At 38.2% G+C, this 9,551-nt stretch overlaps 1 pseudogene; it reads right to left on the bottom strand.

Moving 5' to 3' along the window:
* Positions 1-6,464: 6,464 nt before the first annotated feature.
* LOC145044761 (5S ribosomal RNA) lies at positions 6,465-6,583 on the bottom strand (annotated as a pseudogene).
* Positions 6,584-9,551: the final 2,968 nt, after the last annotated feature.

The raw sequence follows: 9,551 nt of genomic DNA, 5'->3' as shown, positions 1-9,551 counted from the left end.
CAATTTTTCAATTTTTTGTATTCTTTGGAATTTGGTTTCCCCCCTCCTGGCGGTATCAATCGGAATGCCTTAAATAAAAGTAACAGATTAGTGATGAATAGCAACATATTATCAACGGATTTGCAACAAATTAGTGACAAATGAGCAACGGATTAAAATTTGGGACGTTCACGATACTGCCATTCTGCAGTTGCACATCCAGCAACTCCTTAGGCCTGGCCCTCGGGGTGTCCATGTGGCACTTTGCATTACTATGGATTTATTTTTAATTTTTTAGAAGTATATATATATTGTTAGGGTGTCAAAGCCAACAAATAAAGGGGTACAAATGACTCAAAAAACACTGTTACTTTGCACTAAAAACGTAATACAAGGTAAGCAGGGTCGATCTACAGAGATACGGGAAAAATGGTTATACCTTTTTGCGCAAGGTACAATATGATCACAAAAGAAGGGGATTTAAATGCAGTGATTCAAATAAGAGCTAAATTAATGAGTATGCAATTGATTAAGTGAAATAAATTCAAGATTTGTAAGTACTCCAACTCTATGCAATACAAATTAGAAATGTGATTCCATGGATGACAAGATATTTGTTAAGTTCTATCTAAGTTGGTACTTGAAAGTGTTAACAAGCTCTAACACTTCCCATTCACCACAACAATTAACCAAAACAAGCTCTTTCATTAATCCTAACCATATTAACCTAATCTAAACAAGATCTTACAATTATATTGAAAGGTTACTTCAAACTTTATGTGAATGTTCCCAACAACACTCAATACTTCTCACAAACTCGGGAGTGTAAAAGTGTGTGAAAAGATTTACACTAAATTCATTCAATAGAAATAAAATTAGTGCTTGTTACCTAGTCCAATCTACAAAACAATTACAGATTTTGCAATTAGATAACTTGAATGATCTAACCCAAATTCAAATGGCCACTAAGAATCATAATTAGAATCAAACATTGAATTAAGACAAAATCAAATTCACTAGATAGAAAATTGAAAGCAAGAATCAAGTCATATGATTGAAATCACATCCAAATGTCAAGACATAAAGTTGGAGAAGTTAAGGTTCTAGCCACACATGTCTAGAACAAGATTAACAAGTTTAAAAGAAGAAATTAAGTACTAGAGTGCTTACAAACAAGAAATTAAAATGTTTCCAAATGATTAATGGAGAAACCCTTGCCAAAACCTTCGAATTCTCCTCTCCAAAAGTGCTCTGGTATATTCTGTTGTGCCCCAAAATGAACCAATTCCCGACATATGAAAAATGGAAAAAAAAACTACCAAAAGGCAGTTGTTAAGTCGAACACGGCTTGTGTTAAAATATAGTAAATCAACACGGATCGTGGTGACTTAAAACATAACCATCAATCCTCGATTCCAACTCCAAAGTACGATGCTGAAAAGTGTTCATCCCGACCAACACGCCCCATGTCCAAATAGGCTAAATGAACACGGGTCATGTTCAGTGAAGTCAAAGTGTCTGGAATGGTCAAACACGCCCCATGTTGGATTTCTAGGCCAAACCCAACATGCCCCGTGTAGCCTTATGACTCCGAATCCAAACTTGGTTTTCTCAATTCTTCCGTTTTACGCCCGATCATCTCGCAATCTTCATCAATGCTCCCCTGCACATCCAAAAGCGTGCTCCACCCTCCGGTTTACCTGAATGAGACATGAAAGTGTTCAAATAAGGTTGTTCTAGAGACCAACATGAATATGATAATAATGCAAGAATAATGAATTATAACTAAGTTAAATACATGCATAAAAGGGACTAAAAGTTGTGCAAAAAAAGTGCACAAAATGCACCTAACAAATCTCCCCAAGCTTAGACCTTTCTTATCCTCAAGAAAGAACAAGAAACAGACAAAACAGGATGATTTCTAGATAACAAAAAGTGACTTAGAGCAAAAAGGGACGAACAGGTCCTAAGGACTAGGAATGAATGCATGCAATGCAAACCTTGAAAAAGGGAAAGAAAAATATGTACAGATGCACTAAAGGAACAAAATGTATCAAAAAGAAATTTAAGGCACAAGTAACTAATCTATACAAGTACGATCAGACTTTACATCAATATGGCTCCAATCATTAATACCTAGGCAGCCATCCTACTTCCTTCCATGTATCATACACTCCCAGACTGAGGAAGACCCGAAACGGTGTAACCCAATAATCCAACCCTAGTTTTATTAAAACTTTATATCTTACTAAGCTTTAGGGGTGAAAATAACATAGTCCGGTGTCACACCCCAAAACCGAGAACGGTGGAAACGTTCTGGGGCGAAGGACGTCCTGTAGTGTATCACAACAATGTAAAGTAGTAAACAAGCAACAACATCGTCCATTGCATTAACAGTACAATTTCAATTACAAGTGTGTTCTTTCATAGTATAAGACAACATAATGAATAATCAAAATAAAAGAGGAGTCTTGACTGCCCCGTCTTCACAAAACATGGTCGTTGTACCTGTCTATTTGTGACCTGAGAATACATGTTATTTTGAAAGCGAGTATCAACAATAAAGCTGGTGAATTCATAAGTATTAATGTGTCTTTGATTTGTAAAACTGTGAACTAAAGACTTGTAAACATTTGGAGAAAAGTTTGTATAAGTATGAAAAGCTTTGTAAGTAATTGTAAACGTTTGAAAACCCTAGAAAATCCTATGATTCCTACTAGTATAAAAAGTAGTCTTCTACCAAGACCTAACTGTTTTGAAATTAGCCTTATACCAAGACCTGATTGTACGACCATTATTATTATTATGTAATCTACCTCATCGATTATGTGTAGATATGACACATGGTAAAGGTATTAATAATTTAATAACTGGAGTTTTATCCTTTTGTAATTGTCGTATAAGTACTGTAGTATTTGTAATAACTGACTACTTTTGTACTAATTTACCTTAATTGAGGGTTAATGCATAATGTGATGGCCTGATCCCATACTAAACCCTCCCTGTCAAGAGATTTTGGGAACAAAACGCGACCCCTTCATGATTGCAAGTTGTGAACATCCACATTACTATGATCATGTATCCCCAATATAACTATCACAAAATATTAGTGATTCATTGGTATAGTTAGATCCTGAACTTGTTCCATGCTACAGCACCTTGTTATGTCTGTTCTATTATCATGTATTGTAAGTGTATTTATGTAAGCGTATCTATGTAAACGTATTCATGTAAGCGTATCTATGTAAACGTATTCATGTAAGCGTATCTATGTAAGCATATTTATGTAAACGTATTCATGTAACATGTAATGTATTAGTATAGACTCATGGATGAACTGACTCTTGTGTGATTCCTTGTACTTGGAATGGTAAGTAGTATCTCCTAACTATGCCTATTATAGTCACTAGTAATGTACGAGTATAACCGGAAGTATACATTTTCTAACCAAAGGTGCTGAACTGACTAATGGTACCTTTATACCTATATATGAATACATTATATTTAACTAATATTTAGACGACATTCAGATGAGCAACAGATGCCCTAAGACCACATTCCAACAAGGAAAAAGGAAATAAAGCGAGCTAGTCGTCCTAAGTCCTTTAAACATTGTTTATATAACTATACATATCTAGGCATGCATTTTACAATATAAAACCATAAAAGAAGTTTTGTAAAATGTTTGAAACGTTTAATACTAAGAAACAATGACTTGATGTCAGTTTATAAAACGATTTGAAAGTATTTTGTTTGATAAGACAGTTTAAGTATAAGGAAAACCTTTGTTTGAAAACACATTTGTAACAGAGTTTGAAATGAATCTTACAGTATGTAAGACAGTTTGATAAACAATTTTAAACATGTAAAAATGTTTAAGAAAGTCATTTGAAGAAATCTGTTTGGTAAAACAGTCAACGTATTGTAAATCCATTTGCAGGCTAGTTATTAATCATATGTGATTGATATAATAACTAAACATGATTCAACTTGTATCCCGCTCCCCCATAAAGCATTTATAAACATTTAAAAACATTTAAAAGGTTAATTAAGGAGCATGAACTCACCTGCAGTGAGTGGTTTGTTTGGAAATGTCGGACAAGGTGCTAGGTGTCAAGTGAGGCCTTGAACACACACAATGGTCCTAGTTATCATATAATAAACATATATGTAATCTAATTAGTCAAATAATAACTAATTAATCAAGTTAAGACACCCTAGGTCATGCAAACACTTTTATTCAAGTGCTATAGGTATCAAAGGGTTGCACCTAAGGGTTGTATGACATGGCATTGGAGTTTATGGCCCATGAACCACCCCCTTTATGGAGTTTACGGCCCATGACCATTTCCACATACGTTTAGGGCCATAAACTCATGGTATTAAGTGCCAAATTGTTTTTGAGGTCTTACAAGTCATGATTGGGCATCAAATGATCAAGTCAAAGCCTTAGGAAAGCATTAGGGGCATAATAAGACCACCTTGTGGAGTTTACGGTCAAATGACCATATTCTTATGTGTTCACAGATGTAAACTCTCTTAGGGACATGCTTTGATTTTTTTTAAGGTCTTAAACACTTCTAGGAAGGTTCAAGGTTGGCATCTAAGGCTTAGGAAGGGACTAATGTCTATTTTACCACTTAAAAAGGGGTTTACAGCCCAAGAACATCCTTGGCCGTAAACTCCTTTGTTCTTGTGTTATTTGATGATTTTCAAGTATTATTAAGTTCATATTAAGCACATAAGAAGCTAGGGAAAGTGCACTTACAATATTGAATCAAACACACAAGAAGCTAGGGCAAGTGTACTTACAAGATAGAAGCTTGATTTGGTGTTTAACGTCCAAGAACACTAGTGTGTGTTCTTGGTGTTTTGAAGATCTAAGTAAAACACAACAATGAATGTATGAAATGATGTATAAACACTAGGTGTTATGTTATAACAACAAATCAAGTCGAGAAACACTTACATTTTCGGGAGATCGGGTGAAAGACGGGATGATATTTGAGAGAGAATGAGGAGTAAACTTGAGGGTGGAAGTTGGAAATGGAGAGTTTGGGGAGTAAACTCCTATTTAAGACTATGAGATTTTGGCCCTAAGGGAGTTCACGGCCCAAACTCACTTAGTTTGTTCGTGAACAATAATCCAAGGCGTTGATTGTTCCATTGTTACCCCGATGTCCTAGAATTTAATTCCTTTATACCCGCTCATTTCGAGAATAATTGTTAAAAATACTCAAACGGACTTTTAAATTGGCTAACAATTATTAGAAGGGTAATTGACTTTTAATTGAAGTGATTGACTGAACTGGATGGAAAATTTCGGGTTGTCACATCATCCCCCCGTTAGAGGGAATTTCGTCCCAAAATTAGAATTTAGGTAAAGGAGTAGGTATGAAAAATCGAGCAAGGAGGTGGGGAAACTTCCTAATCGATTGGTTCTTGTGCTCATAAGTGAATTCGGGTCCTCGGTTGGTATCCCAACGGACCATCACTAATGGGAGGCGGCGTTGCTTCGTCCGCTTGACCTCTCGATCGATGGTCACTATGGTTCTTCCACGAAGGCGAGGATCTCGTTGATCTCGATCTTGTCGAGTGGGATTACGAGATTCCTGATAGAAAGGTACGTTTTCAAGCTTGATACATGAAGGGTAAAATGTATGTTACTGAGCTCACGGTGTAGGTTGGGTTTGTGAGTTATAAAGCCGATTCGGGCAAGAATCCCGGAGGTCCTAATTATCTTGGATTTAGCATACTATGCTTTCCGAAGCGTATCAAGCCTTTCCAGTGTGAGGCTTCCAAAAGTCTTTGGTCTCTCACTTGGATTTCCAAAGGTTTCTTCCTCTTGCTTCTCCTCCCAGTCAAGGGCCACTCCCTTCTGAGTTAACGTCGTAAGAGGTTCCGTAATCCACGATGAGTTCTGGATGAACTCTCGACAGTAGGTCAGTGAGACCTAGAATTTGGTGAATTCCCATCGGCGTCTTCGGTGCAGACAAATTCTATACAATTTTGATTTTTTGCAGGGTCCTCAAGAATTCCCACATTACTAGTAATGTGTCTTAGGAATTCGACTCTTCGAATCTAAAACTCGTATTTAGAGAACATTCCGCAATGTTTCCCTGATCATAGTGTTTCCATGGTTCGTTGTAGATGCTCTTTATAATTTCCTTCTTACTACGATAGTAGATAAGTAAGTCATTTACGAGGACAATGATGAATCGATCCAAGTAAGAATGGTGTACCCTATTCATTAAGTTCATGAATACTACGGGTGTATTGGTCCTATCCGAGGGGTATCACTATGGAATTGTAGTGTCCGTATCGAGTTTGGAAGATTGTCCTCAGAACATCCTTCACTAACACTCGCAACTGGTGATATTCGGATCTTGGTTCCATTTCTGAAATGCACTTCATTCCTTGCGGTTGATCAACCAATTCATCTATGCGATGCAGAAGGTAATGATTTCTAATGGAAGTCATGTCGAAGTCTGCGCTACGAGGACTTCCCAAGGTGTTACCCATCATAGTACTTCTCTCGCCTAAGCACGTTTAACTTCAGAGTTCTGATGGGATCCAGTACAGTAGCGTTGGTATGATCACATCCGCTGAAGTTTGTCTTCTTGAAGAATAAGACCGGAGCTCTCAGAGGTGAGGAGCTTGGTCTTCTCATTATTTTGTTGAGTAGTCGTTAAGCTTTCCGAACGGTTCTCATGTCTCCATTGGTGTGTGACTATAGGGCGGCCGGGTTACATGAGTCGTATTGGACTCTAAGTTTGTTTGCATGACGATGCGATCACTCGTAGTCTTGGGCAGTCTCCATTCTGAAGTTCATGTTAGAAGTCATACTTGGTTCATCAATCGTAGTCTCGTGTATACGAGTTGTATATAATTAAGATTGAAAAGGTAGTCGAATAAATCATTCTTCCTTAACCTCACATACCAACGAGGAAAAGAAGTAAAATTGGAATCATTAATTCTAAACCTGTAGAACCTTGATTATATACCACCCCTATGTATACATTCTTCAGCGATAGATCAACCGTATGGGTCTTTGGATTGAACTTGACATACTGTATGAGTGGTACCTCGGTGTTCTGGAATGACGACTTCACTAGAAGGGCGATTTCGGAGAAAGAGATGTGCGTACGAAACTGGTATTGTGCGAATCGAATTGACTCTAGTTGTATAATAATATCGGACATACTTGAAAGTAAAGACACTAGATTCGAACATAAGGCATTACAGAAAAACACAACAGTGCAACCTTTAACATAGTTACAATACTTTAGATTTACTACAAGACTAATGATGCGAACAAGGTATACTACAAAACACAAGCATACGCAGCACGAGGGTCCCTTTTCTGATGGGATCTCGCAAAAGATAAGAATCTAGTTGCATTAGTTTTAAACAGTTTATAAGTCTGTTACAATGAAATGCCTTAATTACATTAACGTGGGTCCGGAGTAGTCTCTCCTGCGGCAGTGATCCTTAGTATTTTCCCGTCTGCGCCAGAGTTCTTTGTTATTGGATAATCCTTCTTGAAGTGCCCTATCTCACTGTATTGGAGACATATCGGGCTAGTACTAGCATCGGTAGTGGAAACGAGGTGTCGAGTCGGAGTTATGTGGACGTGGGTGCTTTCATTGTTCTTTCCTGTTGGATAGTTCCTATGATAATGTCCTGTCTCACCACAACTATAGCAAACCTGGCTGGCTCTGGTGGTGGAGGTGGTTCTACAAAAACGAGCAATGTGCCCCCATCTTGTTGCATTTGTTGCATTTCAATACTCGGCAAGCTCTATTATGATGATAGTTACACTTGTTACACTTCGGGAGTGTTCCCTCATAATGCTTGACCGGTGCTGAGGTGGCAGGAGTCGCCACTTGTTGTTGTTGCATGGCAAGCCTTTGAAATCGCTTGCATTCTACTTAGGCTTGACGTTTCCGTTTCTTGAACTCTGAGTTCTTGTTTTGGGTGTTAGCGACTATTACTATTTGTTGAGATGTCGGATCATTACTACGATCGGGATTGTCAATTCCTTTATCAGTCTTGTTTACGTTGTTAGCACTGCGGTTTACAAGGACAGCTGCCACGGCAGCTGTAACTGCAGCTTGGAATGTAACGGCATCCATAGGAAAAGCAGGGGTTTCATTGTTCGGTTGACTATTTCCGGATGACGACATGATTCTGTAACACGAAAAAAAAAGGAGTTCATGAGCTATTATGGTTGAACTTAGATGTAGTCTGATCATTAATGAAAAAAGTAAGAGTATGTTCTTGAAGGTTTGACCTACATCCCTATGATGCAGTCCTAGTACGAAATAGAAGTATGTTCGTAGAATGGTCTTAAGACGTTTTGTCGTTCAAGCCGAGGTATTATTGGTTGGTGGGTAATATGATCCAACCTTTGAAAAAGACTTGGAAATGTTTCCGGAGTTAAATTACTATAGTCCAAAGACTTGACTAAAGCAAGTTTCAGATAGACTCCAATGAAAGTATGATGAGAGTATTTGAACAAAGAGTGACACATAAGTTAGCCGACTACCAATACCATCGATGTTTAAGATGTAATAAGTTTGGGAAAATTAACCTTGTAATAGCTCTTACAGCACATCTGGGGTAGAAAAGTCTTTAACAGCATAAAGACCTAACTAAAAGTACTTACAGTACAAGGTAGTCACATAGAAAAGCGCTACACAGAACATGGACAGGAACACGGTTCTTTAAAACAAAGAAGGAAAGTAAAGTATGTCCTAATGGAAACGGTCACCCCTATGGTGAACCCTTAGTTCAGCTAGTTGACGTTCCATATCAAGTAGGTATCTTTCATACACCCTCTGGCGTACTCGGAGCTCTATGACTTCGGCTCGAGTTTCAGCTGGGGCTTGCAGCACGTTTTCATGGTTTCTATCAGATCTCTCCCGAGTGTGTTCAAGGCGATTGGTGCGGATGGTATGCATTCCTGTGTTGGCATCAGCCTCTGCGATACGTTGGAGAGCCGTTCTGCCCTTAATTTCGTTTCAGGCAACTCTACGGATTAGGATTGGTAGAACTCTATCTGCTGAGCTCCCTTCATTTACATTGTAGAAGATTCGGTCTCTATTAAACGGCATAGGCTGATCTTGATCTTCGATCAACGTTTCCAAGCATTCTACGCAAGGAGGTATCAGACCATGAAAAGCCGGAAGAGGGTTAGGATTTCGAATGGGAGCTACTGGGGGTAGGTTCTCAACCTCGGGTTCGGAGTTATCATCATCCGAAAGGTCTTCAGCATGGTGATCATTCAATGGGGTTGGATGATCATTCTCGGGTTCTTCGCCAAACCATCCAGCATTGCCTTCATTCGGAAGGTACAGGTTGTCGTGGGGATGGAGTCCAGCCATGTTTTCTATGCAAGAATTGGGGTAAGAGAATAACTATTAGATGAACTATCTAGATAATTATTAGATAATCTTCATTAGTCACATCATTATTTGTAAAGTGTATACCAGTCATATGTAATCAAAATAGGATAGGCCTTCGAATAAGTGACCTTAACTCCAAATTCACAAGGAATAGGGGTAAAGCAA

Source organism: Lactuca saligna, chromosome 4 (genome assembly GCF_052625555.1).
Source record: "Lactuca saligna cultivar CGN05327 chromosome 4, ASM5262555v1, whole genome shotgun sequence".
Classification (NCBI taxonomy): Eukaryota; Viridiplantae; Streptophyta; class Magnoliopsida; order Asterales; family Asteraceae; genus Lactuca; species Lactuca saligna.
Note: the sequence above shows the minus strand (reverse complement) of the source record. Positions and strands in the feature narration are given on the sequence as shown.